At 39.6% G+C, this 16,263-nt stretch overlaps 1 long non-coding RNA gene across 2 annotated transcripts in view; it reads left to right on the plus strand.

The window, feature by feature from the left end:
• LOC136163269 (uncharacterized) overlaps positions 1-16,263 on the plus strand; it is a 43,682-nt gene that overhangs the window by 873 nt on the left and 26,546 nt on the right. Inside the window, exon 2 of one of the 2 annotated variants that reach the window (XR_010662205.1) lies at positions 6,952-7,146. The exons of the other annotated variant lie outside the window; for it this stretch is intronic. This is a non-coding gene — a long non-coding RNA (uncharacterized lncRNA). The remainder of the gene's footprint in view (positions 1-6,951; positions 7,147-16,263) is intronic. 2 annotated transcript variants of the gene reach the window in all.

Genomic DNA, 16,263 nt, shown 5'->3' on the forward strand with positions numbered 1-16,263 from the left:
TGTTGTACATTGTATAAATGTATAATAATACATTTATAATATTATACATTGGATAAATGTATAATGTGTTTACACCATTATAGTATCATACTGAGTAGTTTCACCAACCTAAAAATACTGTGTGGCACTTATTCATCGTTCCCTTTCCCCTAATCCCTGGCAACTACTGATATTTAAATGTCTTCATTTCCCAGTATGTCATGTTGAAATCATAGAGTATGTAGTTTTTTCATATTGTCTTCTTTCAGTTCAATTCTTTCAGGAAATTTAAATTTCCTCCATGTCATGACCTATCAAGTCAAGCATTTGTTTTCTACATGCAAAACAACTATGTAATAGCAGTGGGAAACCCTGAAACATTATAACCTGGGGAGGGAAAAGAGTAAATTTTTCTTTATGTTATGTAGTGAAAGGGACATATGCTTTAGAAACAAACCTGAGCTTGAGGTAGTTACCAGCTGTGTGACCTTTAGGAAAATTGACTAAGCTTTCTGGTCATAATTGAATCATCCAAAAATAAAAGGATGCCTACTTCACAGAGCATCACATGGACTCATAAATTATCCAATGTGTGTGTGCGCAAGCTAAGTCGCTTCAGTTGTGTCCGACTCTGTGACCCTATTGACTAGCCTGCCAGGCTCCTCCGTCCATTGGATTCTCCAGGCAAGAATACTGGCGTGGGTTACCATGCCCTCCTGCAGGTAATCTTCCAACCCAGAGATCGAACCTGCATCTCTTATGTCTCCTGCATAGACAGGCTAGTTCTTCACTACTCTGCCACCTGGGAAGCCCCAAATTGTCCAGTAGTGCCTAACAAATAGTAGAAAGATGCTCAAGGAATATTTTCACCCTTGCTATTCTATAATTCTGTGATTGCAAATTTTTATCCCCATTTTACAAATAATGAAATTCACCTGAGACCACATAGCCAGGGAAGACCAAAAAGAAAGAAAGAAAGAAAGTGAAGTCATTCAGTCATGTCCAACTCTTTGGGACCCCGTGGACTGTAGTCTACCATATCCTCCATCCATGGGATTCTTTAGGCAAGAGTCCTAGAGTGGGTTGCCATTTCCTTCTCCAGGGGATCTTCCCCACCCAGGGATGGAACCTTGGTCGTCTCCCACATTGCAGGCAGACGCTTTACCCTTTGAGCCATCAGGGAAGCCCAGAGAAGGCTAAACTGAGTTTTGAATCTAGGCAATCTTGACCCCAGAGCCCTCCAGCCTAAAGGTAATTTTTAGAGTTAAATTGCAATGGTGAAATTATGAGTCAAAAAGCAGACTAAAGAAATAAAAGTATTAGCGGCAAGATGGTGCTTTAGAGAATTATCTCATTAACTATGTGAAATGTAACATATGTTAATAAGAGTATCAGAGAATCTAGTTGGCAGAAGACTTAATTTTTCCTTGAATCTTTCTGAATATTTTTATCTCAACCACACCATTTCCCAAACATCTACAAACAAGCAGCATAGATATATTACAGCACAAAAAATGAGTTTCAACGATAATCACAACATTAGCAGGAGAGTCAAGACATTCTTAAGAAACTTTCAGTTCATGAACAAATAAGGTCTAGTGTGCCAAAGACACTGATGTAATGCTGGAAAATGGTGTAAAATAATATTATAAGCATGATTTCAATATCAAATAAATAATGAAACTTGTTAGTTAATGGCAGAACTACATCCAACATTAGGGCTCCCATAGACTGGATCAGAAGCTCTCATTCTATCATTATTATCTGATGTGACTTGATGCTTCAACTAGGCTTTTCTCAAGCTATATTCTTCAACACAGACCAAAAAAAAAAATTCTCACAGAAGCAACGTTTAAATCAGATCCTCTTTTTTTTTTTTTTTTTTTGTCTTAAGGTTTGATCAAATCTTTAAAATATTTATGGACAGGAAACCAGTTTAAAATGTTCCACTGAGTTGTGGCCCTGAATTTGGGCAAAGAAAGTTAGCCACTCCCTGAACCTGGGGTCATTTGTTTCCAGAAAGGGGATTAGGTAGGACTCCTCAAACCAATTTTACAGACATTTATAAATAGGAACCAGCTACTTGGGAAGCCAGCCCCACAAAAGCAGAAGCTAGTGCTCAGAGGCACAGCCCAGGCCTGTCCTTCCCCCACAGGACAGAATTCAATCGAACATCTCTCACTTCCTTCTCTACTAACTCAGCAGTTCTCAGAAAGGAAATAGCAACAAGTGCTTTCTCATTCACCAAAACTAAAGGCAGTCTTAAGAAATAGGCTGGAGTGGGCATTTCAGTAATTCTTCAACCTAGGTCAATTTTAAACTATTGATCACTCCTCAAGGGTGGTGGTTAATTTATTTAAAAAAAAAAAAGGAGGGGGGGGGAGGTATCTGGAAGAGTGACTATTGCCACCCAGATAATCTTTCTTAATATTACCATTCAGTGAAATAAAGATTCATCTCTCTGCCCAGCCAGTTGGATCATAAGGACTATATTGCTGATTCTTTACTATAGTTACAAGATTACTTCAAGGTGTTGCTTCTAAGACTAGTTTTCTGTGGTGTTTCCTCATATTCATAGCCCAAACATAGACTTATTCTGAGATGGTGATAAACCCAGAACCTCAACACCACTACTCTGCATAAAGAAGATATTGCTTAGTGAGATCCAGAACAATACAGAAGTGCATCCATTAAAATCTTGTGCGTAAGTTTGGCCGGGACCTACGACCCATGCTTACTACTAGGTTCTGGTTTCTGGGACCCCAATGGTCACTTTCACTTTCTTTGTACTATCCTTCTATTTTAAAGTATTACAACATCAAGAAAACACCTGGCCAAGGCCTGTTTGATACTAAACATATTGTGTGGTGAAATTAACAATTAAAAAACTGACAAGAACTACAGTGTTCTCACAGAGATAATCCACTTTGTAGCATAATTGGCAAGGTTCAAAAAAAGGCCTTGTGTGCTCAGTTGGGTATGACTCTTCGTGACCCCATGGATTGTAGCCCACCAGGCTCCTCTGTCCATGGGATTTTCCAGGCAAGAATACTAGAATGGGTTGCCATTTCCTCCTCCAAAGAATCTTATTGACCCAGGAACCAAAGCCTTGTCTCTTGTGTCTCCTGTATTATTAAACAGATTCTTTACCACTGTACAACGTGGGAAACCCAGTAAGTGCAGTGACATTTTATCTGATCTCTAATGCCTAATTGTGTGGGGACAGTAAGGTTAGTTTGTGAGGAATAACTTTGTAGTTTCCTTTGGGAAGAAATGCATCCCTGAATGAGTTAATTCAACTCAGCTGCATTAATCTTTTTAGTAACAGAGTGAATGACTTTGACTTCTGTGTTCTAAACTTTCAAGTGTACCACAGATGTAAATGTCTGCCTGAATTTATTGTTTATTCAGCTGAAAAAGCAAAATATTGGCAACTGATTGAACTCAAAACTAATAAAACAAAATTATTTCTTTATTGGTGGAAGGTTTATCTAACTGGAGTATATATCATACTCCTTATCCTTAAAGGGATGTTGTAGAAAATGCTACAAATCATGCATACAAATTGAGCATAAGAAGGCTTCTGTAAAATCAAAAGTCCTTTTCATACTGTATACCTAGACGCTTTAGAAAGAATTACTTGTTGCTTGCTAATGTTTCTCAGCATCCTGTGTTGCTGTATGTTACTTAATGTTTGTGTCCTTAGTGTTTGTGTTAAAATCTAGTCACCGATGTTTTAGTATTTGGAGGTGAGATCTTTGAAAGATGCTTAGGTATAGAAGACCGGAGAAGGCAATGGCATCCCACTCAAGTACTCTTGCCTGGAAAATCCCATGGACGGAGGAGCCTGGTAGGCTGCAGTCCATGGGGTCTTGAAGAGTCGGACATGGCTGAGCGACTTCACTTTCACTTTTCACTTTTATGCATTGGAGAAGGAAATGGCAACCCACTCCAGTGTTCTTGCCTGGAGAATCCCAGGGATGGGGTCGAACAGAGTTGGACATGACTGAAGTGACTTAGCAGCAGCAGTAGCAGGTATAGAAGACAGAGCCCTTACAGGTGTAATTAATCCTCTTATTAAAAAAAGACACCAAGGAGCTTCCTTGCTCCTCTCAACATGTAAGGTCACAACAAAAAGACAGATGTCTGTGAGCCAGGAGGCAGTTTCTCACCAGATACCAAATCTGCCAATATCTTGATCTTGGACTTTCCAGTCAACAGAATTGTGAAATATTTATATTTCTCAATTACTATTGTTTAGGAATTAAGCCACCAGTTTACGGTATTCTGTTATAGCAGCTCCTACAGACCAAGACATTTATAAGAAAAAATAAGCAAATGACAATTTTATTAAAAAAAAAAAAACAGCTCTCCTGGTTTCAGAGTCCTGTTTCTTGCTCTAGCTGGCCCTACAATAAGCATGTGACATTTTGCCCTAACATCAAGCCTGACACCTGTTGGAGTGGAAGACTTGATGACTCTTTATGAAATTTTGATTTATTATCTCAGTTTCTCTATAATAAAAATAAATATGTTTTCTTATTTCTGAGCTTTATGACATTGATACATGTGCTCTTCTTTCACACACATGTGCATGCACACACCAATAAACCAGTAGGAAGAGATGGCAAATATTTCTATAATCTGAATAAGAGATTTTCCTGTATGAACATAGAGTATTCCAGTTGCAAAGATGCTTATAGATAATGTACTCTAACGACCCTTAATTTTGTTTGTGAAAAAATACAGGCCCACAGATGTGAACAGAATTACCATCTATAGCCCCTAATAAATTAATGGATCTCAGTACTAATCATCAAAGGCTGCTAATATATAACAAGAGAGACAACTAATCCAAACCAATTAAATCAGAATCTCTGAAGGTGGGATTCAGGCATAAGTATATTTTAAACCCCTCAGATAATAAATATGTACAACCAAGTTTGAGAACCAAAACAGGTTGGAAGATTTCTGTCACTGTTGTTCAGAATGTTTCCTTTCCTTTTCATATACCTATTAAAAGTCTGGAACAGTACATATTTTCTTTATATCAGCTTGGAAAATCCAAGATAAACTGAGATAAATTTCTAAAAGTGAAGTTACTCAGTGTATAGTTAAGTCTTCTGATATGTATAGTTAGTCTTCCGTATCTTCAAGTTCTGTATCTAGAGATTCAACCAACCTTGGAGGCACATAGATTATATAGAACAGGGAAGCCTGGTGTGCTGCAGTTCATAGGGTCACAAAGAGTCCAATACAACTTAGCAACTGAACAACAACAACAAATATGACCAAGACACTAAGGGAAAAATATCTGCTGGGTCGGCGGGTTGATTGACTTAAATACTATGTAAGAAAGAAAAGCCAAGGAGAAACAAAGACAGGAGAACAACAGCCTTGTGCCAGCAGTGGGTCTGCATCAGTAAAACCAACACAGACAAATCCCTGTCTGTAGAACTTACATTCTAAGGTAAATAACTGGCAATAGACAAATCATGCATGCATGCATTGGAGAAGGAAATGGCAACCCACTCCAGTATTCATGCCTGCAGAATCCCAAGGACAGAGGAGCCTGGTGGGCTGCTGTCTATGGAGTCGCACAGAGTCAGACACAACTGAAGCGACTTAGCAGCAGCAGCAGTAAACCAAATAAATCAGTAAAATTTTATTTGTGGTTCAGTTGCTCAGTCATGTCTGAAACTTTGCAGTCCCATGCACTGCAGCAAGTCAGGCTTCCCTGTCCTTCACCATCTCCTGGAGCTTGTTCAAATGCAAGTCCATTGAGTCGGTGATGCCATCCAACCATCTCATCCTCTATTGTCCCCTTCTCCTCCTGCCTTCAGTATTTCCCAGAATCAGGGTCTTTTCAAATGACTCAGTTCTTCGAATCGTGGCCAAAGTATTGAAGCTTCACCTTCAGCATCAGTCCTTCTAATGAATATTCAGGACTGATTTCCTTTAGGATTAACTGGTTGGATCTCCTTGCAGTCCAAGGAACTCTCAAGAGTCTTCTCCAATATCACAGTTCAAAAGCATCAATTCTCTGGTGCTCAGCCTTCTTTGTGGTCCAACTCTCACTCATACATGACTGCTGAAAAATCATAGCTTTGACCTTTCTTGGCAAAGTGATGTCTCTGCTTTGTAATATGCTATCTAGGTTTGTCGTAGCTTTTCTTCCAAGGAGCAAGGATCTTTTAATCTCATTGCTACAGTCACCATCTGCAGTGATTTTGGAGCCCAAGAAAAAAAAGTATCTCACTTTTCCATTGTTTCCCAATCTATTTGCCATGAACTGGTGGGACTGGATGCCATGAGTTTAGTTTTTTGAATGTTGAGTTTTAAGCTAGTCTTTTCATTCTCCTCTTTCACCTTCATTAAGAGGCTCTTTAGTTCCTTCTCACTTTCTGCCATAAGGATAGTGTCATCTGCATATCTGAGGTTATTGATATTTCTCCCAGCAATATTGATTCCACCTTCTGCTTCATCCAGCCCAGCGTTACTCATGATGTACTCTGCATATAAGTTAAATAAGCAGGGGGACAATATACAGCCTTGATGTACTCCTTTCCCAATTTGGAACCAGTCTGTTGATCCATGTCCAGTTTTATCTGTTGCTTCCTGGCCTGCATACAGGTTTCCCAGGAGACATGTAAGGTGGTGTGGTATTCCCATCTCTTGAAGAATTTTCCACAGTTTGTTGTGATCCACAGAGTCAAAGGCTTTAGCATAGTCAGTGAGGCAGATATAGATGTTTTTCTGGAATTCTCTTGCTTTTTCTATGAACTTACAGATGTTGGTGATTTGATCTCTGGTTCCTCTGCCTTTTCTGAATTCAGCTGAAACATCTGGAAGTTCTTGGTTCACATACCTTTGAAGCCTAGCTTGGAGGATTTTGAGCATTACTTTGCTAGCATGTGAAATGAGTGTAATTGTGTGGTGGTTTGAACATTCTTTGGGATTGCCTTTCTTTAGGATTGGAATGAAAACTGACTTTGCCAGTCCTGTGGCCACCGCTGAGTTTTCCAAATTTGCTGGCAGCACTTTCACAGCATCATTTTTTAGGATTTGAAACAGCTCAGTTGGAATTCCACCACCTCCACTATCTTTGTTCACAATGATGCTTCCTAAGGCCCACTTGACTTCGCATTCCACGACGTCTGGCTCCAGGTGAGTGATCACACCGTCATGGTTCTCTGGGTCATTAAGATCTTTTCTGTATAGTTCTGTGTATCCTTGCCACCTCTTATCTTCTGCTGCTGTTTATATAGTGCATTAGAAAGTAATGAGAACTGAGGTGGAAAATGAAGCAGAGAAAGGGGTAGGGATTTATCAGAAATGGCTAAAGAGATATTTGAAGATACAAAGGAGGGAAGGGAGCTACTGAAAAGGCTCAAGCTGCCTGACTTTTTTCCAGGAACAGTAAGCCATCTGCTGGGATTGAAGCAGAGTGAACTAGGAGAGAGTGTAAAAGATGAGGATGAGGAGGGGGCATTATCACACATGAAGCCTTCAGAATGTGATCAGCAAAAACCTGGCATGCTAATCTGACTTAACGGCATCACTCTGACTGCAGGGTGGAGAATAAGAGGAGCAAGTGTGGATGCAGGGAAATCAGTTAGGTTATGTATTAATCCCTGGAGATGTGCCCTGGCTTGCACCAGGGTGGGAGCAGTGATGATGGTAAAATATGATCAGCACCTGGATCTATTTTGAAGATAGAGCCAACAGGTTCAGTCTGACTGGAAGTGGAATATGAGAAAATGAGAGGAGTTATATTTGCCTTTCAAATTTATGGCCTGAGCACCTGGAAAGATAGAGTTGTTACTCACTGAAATGGAGACTACTACACTGCAAACAGCGTAGGGGGTTGTGGAAGATCAGGAGGACCATTTAGACATGAAAAACAGGGAGGCAGGAAGAACACAGCCAGGAGAGTGGTGTTCTGGATGCCAGATGAATCACATATTTCTGGGAAGGGGTGATTATTGCATCAAGTGCTGCTGATCACGTGAGAGAAAACTCAGTTGATCACTGGGTTCAGCAATAATGAAGGTCATTAGTGACATGGACAAGAGCAGTTGCAGAGGAGTTTGTGGGGATGGAAACCTCGATGGATTGTGTTCAAGAGAGAACAGAAGTTAAGGAATTAGAAATGTTAAATCAAGTGTATATAGCTCCTTCTGGAGGGATTGTTGCAAAGCAAAGAGAAATGGTACAATAACTTGAGAGAAAACTGGGATGAGAGTTTTTTTTTTTTTTTTTTAAGATGTGAAAAAATATGTGACTGGGGCTGAAGGGAGTGTTTCACTAGAGAAAAGGAGAAATGGGAATTTCTGGAGGTAGGTTCTTGTCTGTGAATAGTTGAGAGGGGTGGGAATTAGTGCCCTTGTGAAGGTGTTGATGGGAGCACAGAAGATTCTTCTCCAACAGGAAGAGAGATGCTACTGGGTGGAGTGATATGGTGATGTAAATGTATGTAAATCCTCTTCTGATTGCCACTATAAACAAGATCATCAAATTAGAGTGAAGATGGGGAGATGCTGGATGAGAAGGTGCTACTAAATAGTTGTCAAAGAACATGGCAGAGTGATTGACCTAGGGAAATGTATTACAATTTTAGAACAGGACTAAAGTCTCCCTTGAAAACAATTAACAGTAAACAAGTGCACACAGTTTTGTATTTCTCTGCAGACACACTCATCTATAAAGGTTTAGGCATAAACTAGGCTAAGAATTGGATTTAACCAGTTCTTTTGACAAGCAATAGCAACCTGGTTTTTGCAAAAATGTATGTTGTACAAATATTTCCCAGTTTGGGATTTGCCTTTTCCTTTTTATCTATGTATTTTTAGAACCACAGAAATTTTATATTTTTATATGGTAAAATCTATTATCTGTTCCTATGGTTTCTTTCATCGCTTTCTGGCTTGAAGAAATCCTTCCTCATAAAGAGATGATATACCATCTGAGCCACCAGGGAAGCCCATGAATTTCTATACGTACCCTAATTTTTTAGAGTTGAATTTTTCTCTTTAATCTATCCATATGTATTCTGTGATGCAAAATTTTAATAAAGTAGTTGTCAAAAAGTTCCCTTTTCTCTACATTAGTTATTAAGAAAACAGTTCCTTACCCTTCAGTCAGTTCAGTTCAGTCGCTCAGTCGTGTCCGACTCTTTGCAACCCCATGAACCGCAGCACAGCAGGCCTCCCTGTCCATCACTAACTCCCAAAGTCCACCCAAACCCATGTCCATCGAGTCAATGATGCCATCCAACTGTCTCATCTTCTGTCATCCCCTTCTTCTCCTGTCCTCAATGTTTTCCAGCATCAGGGTCTTTTCAAATAAGTCAGCTCTTCGCATCAGGTGGCCAAAGTATTGGGAATTTCAGCTTCAATATCAGTCCCACCAATGAACACCCAGGACTGATCTCCTTTAGGATGGACTGGTTGGATCCCCTTGCAGTCCAGGGGATGCTCAAGAGTCTTCTCCAACACCACAGTTCAAAAGCATCAATTCTTCAGTGCTCAGCTTTATAGTCCAGCTCTCACATCCATACACGGCCACTGGAAAAACCATAGCCTTGACTAGATGGACTTTTGTTGACAAAGTAATGTCTGCTTTTTAATATGCTGTTTAGCTTGGTCATAACTTTCCTTCCAAGGAGTAAGCGTCTTTTGATTTCATGGCTGCAATCACCATCTGCAGTGATTTTAGAGTCCAGAAAAATAAAATCTGACACTGTTTCCACTGTTTCCATATCTATTTGCCATGAAGTGATGGGGCCAGATGCCATGATCTTAGTTTTCTGAATGTTGAGCTTTAAGCCAACCTTTTCTCTCTCCTATTTCACTTTCATCAAGAGGCTTTTTAGTTCTTCTTCACTTTCTGCCATAAGGGTGGTGTCATCTGCATATATTGAGGTTATTGATATTTCTCCCGGCAATCTTGTTTCCAGCTGTGCTTCTCCCAGCCCAGCGTTTCTCATGATGTATTCTGCATATAAGTTAAATAAGCAGGGTGACAATATACAGCTTTGACGTACTCCTTTTCCTATTTGGAACCAGTCTGTTGTTCCATGTCCAGTTCTAACTGTTGCTTCCTGACCTGCATACAGGTTTCTCAAGAGGCAGGTCAGGTGGTCTAGTATTCTCACCTCTATCAGAATTTTGCACAGTTTGTTGTGATCCACACAGTCAAAGACTTTGGCATAGTCAATAAAGCAGAAGTAGATGTTTTTCTGGAACTCTCTTGCTTTTTTGATGATCCAGCAGATGTTGGCAATTTGATCTCTGGTTCCTCTGCCTTTTCTAAAACCACCTTGAACATCTCAAAGTCCACGGTTCACGTATTGCTGAAGTCTGGCTTAGAGAATTTTAAGCATTAGTTTACTAACGTGTGAGATGAGTGCAATTGTGCAGTAGTTTGAGCATTCTTTGGGATTGCCTTTCTTTGGGATTGGAATGAAAACTGACCTTTTCCAGTCCTGTGGCCACTGCTGAGTTTTCCAAATTTGCTGGCATATTGAGTGCAGCACTTTCACAGCATCATCTTTAGTATTTGAAATAGCTCAACTGGAATTCCATCATCTCCACTAGCTTTGTTCATAGTGATGCTTCCTAAGGCCCACTTGACTTCACATTCCAAGATGTCTGGCTCTAGGTGAGTGATCACACCATCGTGATTATCTGGGTCATGAAGATTTTTTTGTACAGTTCTTCTATGTATTCTTGCCACCTCTTCTTAATATCTTCTGCTTCTCTTAGGTTCCTGCCATTTCTGTCCTTTATTGAGCCCATCTTTGCATGTAATGTTCCCTTGGTATCTCTAATATTCTTGAAGAGATCTTTCCCATTCTATTGTTTTGCTCTTATTTCTTTGCACTGATTGCTGAGGAAAGCTTTCTTATCTCTCCTTGCTATTTTCTTTGGAACTCTGCATTCAAATGGTAATATCTTTCCTTTTCTCCTTTGCTTTTCACTTCCCTTCTTTTCACAGCTATTTGTAAGGCCTCCTCAGACAGCCATTTTGCTTTTTTTGCATTTCTTTTTCTTGGGGATGGTCTTGATTCCTGACTCCTCTACAATGTCACAAACTTCTGTCCATAGTTCATCAGGCACTCTGTCTATCAGATCTAGTCCCTTAAATCTATTTCTCACTTCCACTGTATAGTCATAAGGGATTTGATTTAGGTCATACCTGAGTGATCTAGTGGTTTTCTCCAGTGTCTTCAATTTCAGTGTGAATTTGGCAATAAGGAGTTCATGATCTGAGCCACAGTAAGCTCCTGGTCTTGTTTTTGCTGACTGTATAGAGCTTCTCCATCTTTGGCTGCAAAGAATATAATCAATCTGATTTCAGTGTTGACCATCTGGTGATGGCCATGTGTAGAGTCTTCTCTTGTGTTCTTATATTGTTTCATGTTTTATAAACTCTAATTCCACAATATCACTTCTGAGTCACTGATTTGACTATTCTCAGTACTTAACATGCTTTCTTCAGCATCTAATAAGGTAAATATCAACCTCCAGTCCCCTTTTGATAAACATTCTTTAACCATTCTTACTTACTTATTTTTCTAGAAAAATTTGTCATGATTCAAAAATAGACCCTTCTCAGGGTTTGTTTGGAATTGAAAGAAGCCTAAGCATTATTTTGGGAAATATCAATTTCTTTATAATATCCAAGTTCCCCATTCAGAAACAATGCTATCATCTTCTACACTAGTCTTTTAAATTTTGCCGGATTAACCACTCATTCATGAGTTTGTACATTTTAAATCCCCCTGAGATATAGTTTTGTTTTGCTTTTGATTTTGCTAGAATAATTTCTCAAGTAAATTCCCCAGAAAAAGCAGTACTTTACAATCCAAAAATGTCTAATTTTTTTCTCATACACATATTATACCTTCTGTGTGCATGCATGGTCAGTGATATCTGACTCTTTGGGACCCTGCTGCCAGGCTCCTTTGTCCATGGGATTTTCCCAGCGAGAATATTGGAGTGGGTTGCCATTTCCTCCTCTAGGGGATCTTCCCAACTCAGCAATTGAACCCACATCTCCTACATTGGCTGGCAGATTCTTTACCAATGAGCCACCTATCATATCTTGGGCAAGTGTAGAATCTTGAGATTGTAATCCTTTTCTCAGTATTTGTCACTAAGTCCAATGGATAGAATGTTCTTTGAAATATTACTATTAGAAGGGGGAAAACTGGAAAACAACCTAAGTGTTCAAAAGAAGAGATTTGGGCTTCCCTGGTGGATTGGTGGTAAAGAATCCACCTGCCAATGAAGGAGATATGGATTTGATCCCTGGTCCAGAAAGATCCCACATGCCGTAGAGCAACTCAACCCTTGTGCTAGAGCTACTGAGCTGGTGCTCCAGAGCTGGGGGACTGAAACGACTGCGCCTGTGCCAAGCAGCTGCTGAAGCCCATGGGCCTGGAGCCCGTGCTCAGCAGAGAAGGCCCTGCAGTGAGGAACCTGCACGTCCCAGTGCAGAGCAGCCCCCACTCTTTGCAACTAGAGAAATGTCCAAGCTGCAACAAAGACCCAGCACACCCAAAAACAAATAAACAAAGTTATAATAAAAGGAAGACATTTATTAAGTGAGTTAATGTATCCTTAGTAGAGAAGTCTATAAACTATTTTTAAGTTAGGTAAATATATATGCATGATAAGGAAATAAGTCCATATGGAATAAAGGAGGCTGCATGACAATATGTATACTGTGATTAGGTTTTTTGAGAAGTAAAATGGATACAGTCATTACATGGATATATATTCATAAATCTATTTTCCTATCTATACACCTGGAAGAATATGAACTAAAAATTAGCAAACCACTATGGGTATTAAAATTAGTATGCGTAGAAGTAAGAACTTTCACTTTTTATATCACATACTCTAAATTATTTGAAGTTTTAAAATGATGTGTTACTAACAGGTGATTTTGCAGCCAACATACCATTTACTTGACCTTTTCTATGCCTTTATTTCACTTGGCACTGTTGACAACACTCCCTGCTGTACAAATGCTGGGTTAGGTGCCTCTTCTCAGTCTTCCCACGACACACTGTTCTTATTCCAATTTTAGAACTTTGCATTTTAATTTATAATTGCCAACTTAGTCGTCTACTTTCTCCAAGTGGACTGAAAAATCAAACACTTTCCCTGTTTCATCATTGTACACATTATAGAGTGCCAGTTCAATGACTATTTGTTGAAAGTGTCTTGTAATTTGAAAGGGAATGTGTATTATCTGGTTCTGTGGAAAGTAAAAAGAGGCAGTGCTCAGAAGGTAAAAAGGGAAGTGATAGAGGCAGGATGGAAAGTCCTGACGATGGGCTGTGTCCATTGGCTGAGCAGTTGAACTACCAGGTGAAAGGTTCCCTTCACTGCAGTCTAAGTAGATCAAAGGAACAAGGTAGAGATGTGTGGGAGAAACTATGCAAAAGGGGAAGGGAGGTAACTGGCCTTCTCCTCTGGGGGAATCCCACACTTAGGTAGAAAACTCCTCTGCTAATGTCTGTCTCTGGTGACCTACTAGTGTATGCATCTCATGTGGGTGGGATACACAGGAGTAGCACGGGATTTCTGAAGGGAAAGTTGGAAGGCAAATATGACTATAAAAGCAAGAGAAAGCAGAACTTGCTTATTAGGATAAAGATTATGCTGTCCCAAGAAAGAAACCCCAAAAAGTATACATCTATATGCAGAGGCTTAAATAACTTGTTTTTTTAATGTTATAATAAGGTCCAGCATGGCAGGCAATCTCTACTCTACAGATTCATTCAAGGACCCAGATTCCTTTCATTTACTGCTTCATTGTCAAAATTCATGTGGGCACATTCAGGGTTCCAACCTGTGGAGAGGGAAAAGAGGAACTCCAAGGTAAGTTATTTATAGAGATGGTCCAGAAATTACATATAACATCAGTTTACATATCATTTCCACTTACATTCCACCAACCAAAACTTAGCCACATAATCACATCTAACTGTGAAAAGAGGATGGAGGTATATAATCTTTAGCTGAGTAGCCATGTACCTAGTGTAATCTCTTTCTATGGAAGAAGGCAAGTATGGATTTTGGAGAAAAACTAGTTTCTGCCATATAAAGAAATTAAATATTGTTCTCCTAACCTAACTAATAAAAGTTGCCTCAAAACCCTGGTGGCCAACAAATGCTGGTCTAATGCTACTAATGCATGTTCAGTGCAAAAACCAAGGACAAGGAAGAAACTTAAAGCTAAACATATTCAATGTAAGAGACTATTATGAGAAAATGTTAAAATATCTTTAATGATATGCACAGCATTTTAAATGTCCTTTTTAAAAACAGGTAAAATAGAACATTAGCAAAACTACTATCAATACACCCATTCCTCAAATTCTCTGTCTTTGTTTGTTGAGATTTTACTGATTCTCACAATCCTTATCTAAGACCAACATGACAACCAAGCACAGAGGGTCAGTAGAAAGGCCAGTATTTAGGAGTGTGATCATCTCTATTTCTCCTTCAATACTGAAGGTGGCATCTCAACACGGGATAGGTTTCTTAAACTCTCTGCACTGGACCTGCCATCATCTCCCTCTCCACAGCCGGTCAGGTCCCCTTTCTCTGGACTCCAACCATATTCTTTATATGGTCCCACCACAGCATTTATCACATTGCATTGTATCAAAATGTACTGTCTCTCTCTAGCTTGAACATGGTCACCTCAAGAATCAGGACCATGTGTTCACTGAAGGTACTAGTTCTTTTTCAGGATGAAAATACCTGTGTTAGTTTGGTAGGGCTACTCTAACAAAATACTACAGATTGGGTGGGTTGATCAAGTTGTCAGCAGGATTGGTTTCTTCTGAGGCCTCTCTCCTTGACTTCCAGATGGCCACCTTCTCACTGTGTTCTCACGTGGTCCTTTCTCTGGGCACATGGATCCTTGGTGTCTATGCATCCAAATTTCCTCTTCTTACAAGGACACTGGTCAGACTGGGTGACTATCATTCTTTGTACCAGTCAGACTGGATTAGGACTTTAATGACCTCATTTTAACTTGTCTCTTTAAAGTCGCTATTTTCAAGAACAGTTACATTCTTAGTTACTGGAGGTTACGACTGCAACATACCAATTTTGGGGGGCAAAATTCAGCCCATAATATGTTTATAATCTTTGTTGATTATAAAAGTAATCTATTTTTTTTAAGTCAAATCATATAGAAATGTGTAAATAAAAGTCAAAGTTTCCTATCATCTCACCCCTCATGACAGTGTCTCCTAACAGTTAAGGATAATCAGTGTTTTTCTTAAATGAATGAGTGAGTGAGCAAGGGGTAGGCTTCATTTTGTTGTTTAGTCGTTCAGTCATGGCCTACTCTTTGTGACTCCATGGACTACACAATGCTTCATGTTGAAAAAAAGTGAGGCACCAAAAGGCTAAGCAGTTTTTTCTAGGTCATAAAGCTAGTTAATGAAAAGAGAACCATACCCAGTTCTACCAATTTCTCACCTAACATTCCTTCGACTATCTTATGCTACTCTTTTTAAAAATCTATAATTTTTTAATAAAAATGTGTTCCTAGTTTTTAATGTTAAAGTCAGTAACCTGAAGATTTTATATTTTTCTTTAAAAGTTGCCAAACTTGGGAGTTCCCTGGCAGTTCATTGGTTAGGATACAGAGCTTTCACTGCTGGGGCCCAGGTTTCAAATCCTGTTTGGGGAACTAAGATCCTACAAGGCATGTAGTACAGCCAAAAAAAGAGAAAAGTTGCCAAACTTAAGTACTTTTCATTTATATTTGCCTTTGTCATAAGATCTTTCTGCAGCAAGAAATAGATATTCACTTAGATTAATTTTCATGCTCCTATTGCTGAATAACAAACCTTGTCAAAATTTAGTGACTTAAAACAGCAGCTGTTTCATTTTCATGATTCTGTCAACTGGCCATCTGAGAGTGACTTCTGATTGCCTGGCCTGCCATCACTTATGTGGCCTCATTCACATGTCTGCCAGGTGGTGCTGGCTCTGCCCTGGGGTGCTTCTGTTGCCGTCCACAGGGTTTCACATCCTCTTATGAGCTACACCAGGCTTCAGAGCTTGGTGATCTCAGGATTCCAGGTGGCAAAAGTGGAAGCTACAAGGTCTTGTACAGACTAGACTTTGGAACAGGCATTATGTTACTTTTGTCACATAGGCCAAGCCAGATGCAAAGGGGGTGGAGAGATAGGCTCCTTTTCTTGATGGAAGTTGCAAAGAAGTATGTGGACTCAGGAAGGTATGA

The sequence above is a fragment of the Muntiacus reevesi genome, chromosome 3, assembly GCF_963930625.1.
Source record: "Muntiacus reevesi chromosome 3, mMunRee1.1, whole genome shotgun sequence".
Taxonomy (NCBI): Eukaryota; Metazoa; Chordata; class Mammalia; order Artiodactyla; family Cervidae; genus Muntiacus; species Muntiacus reevesi.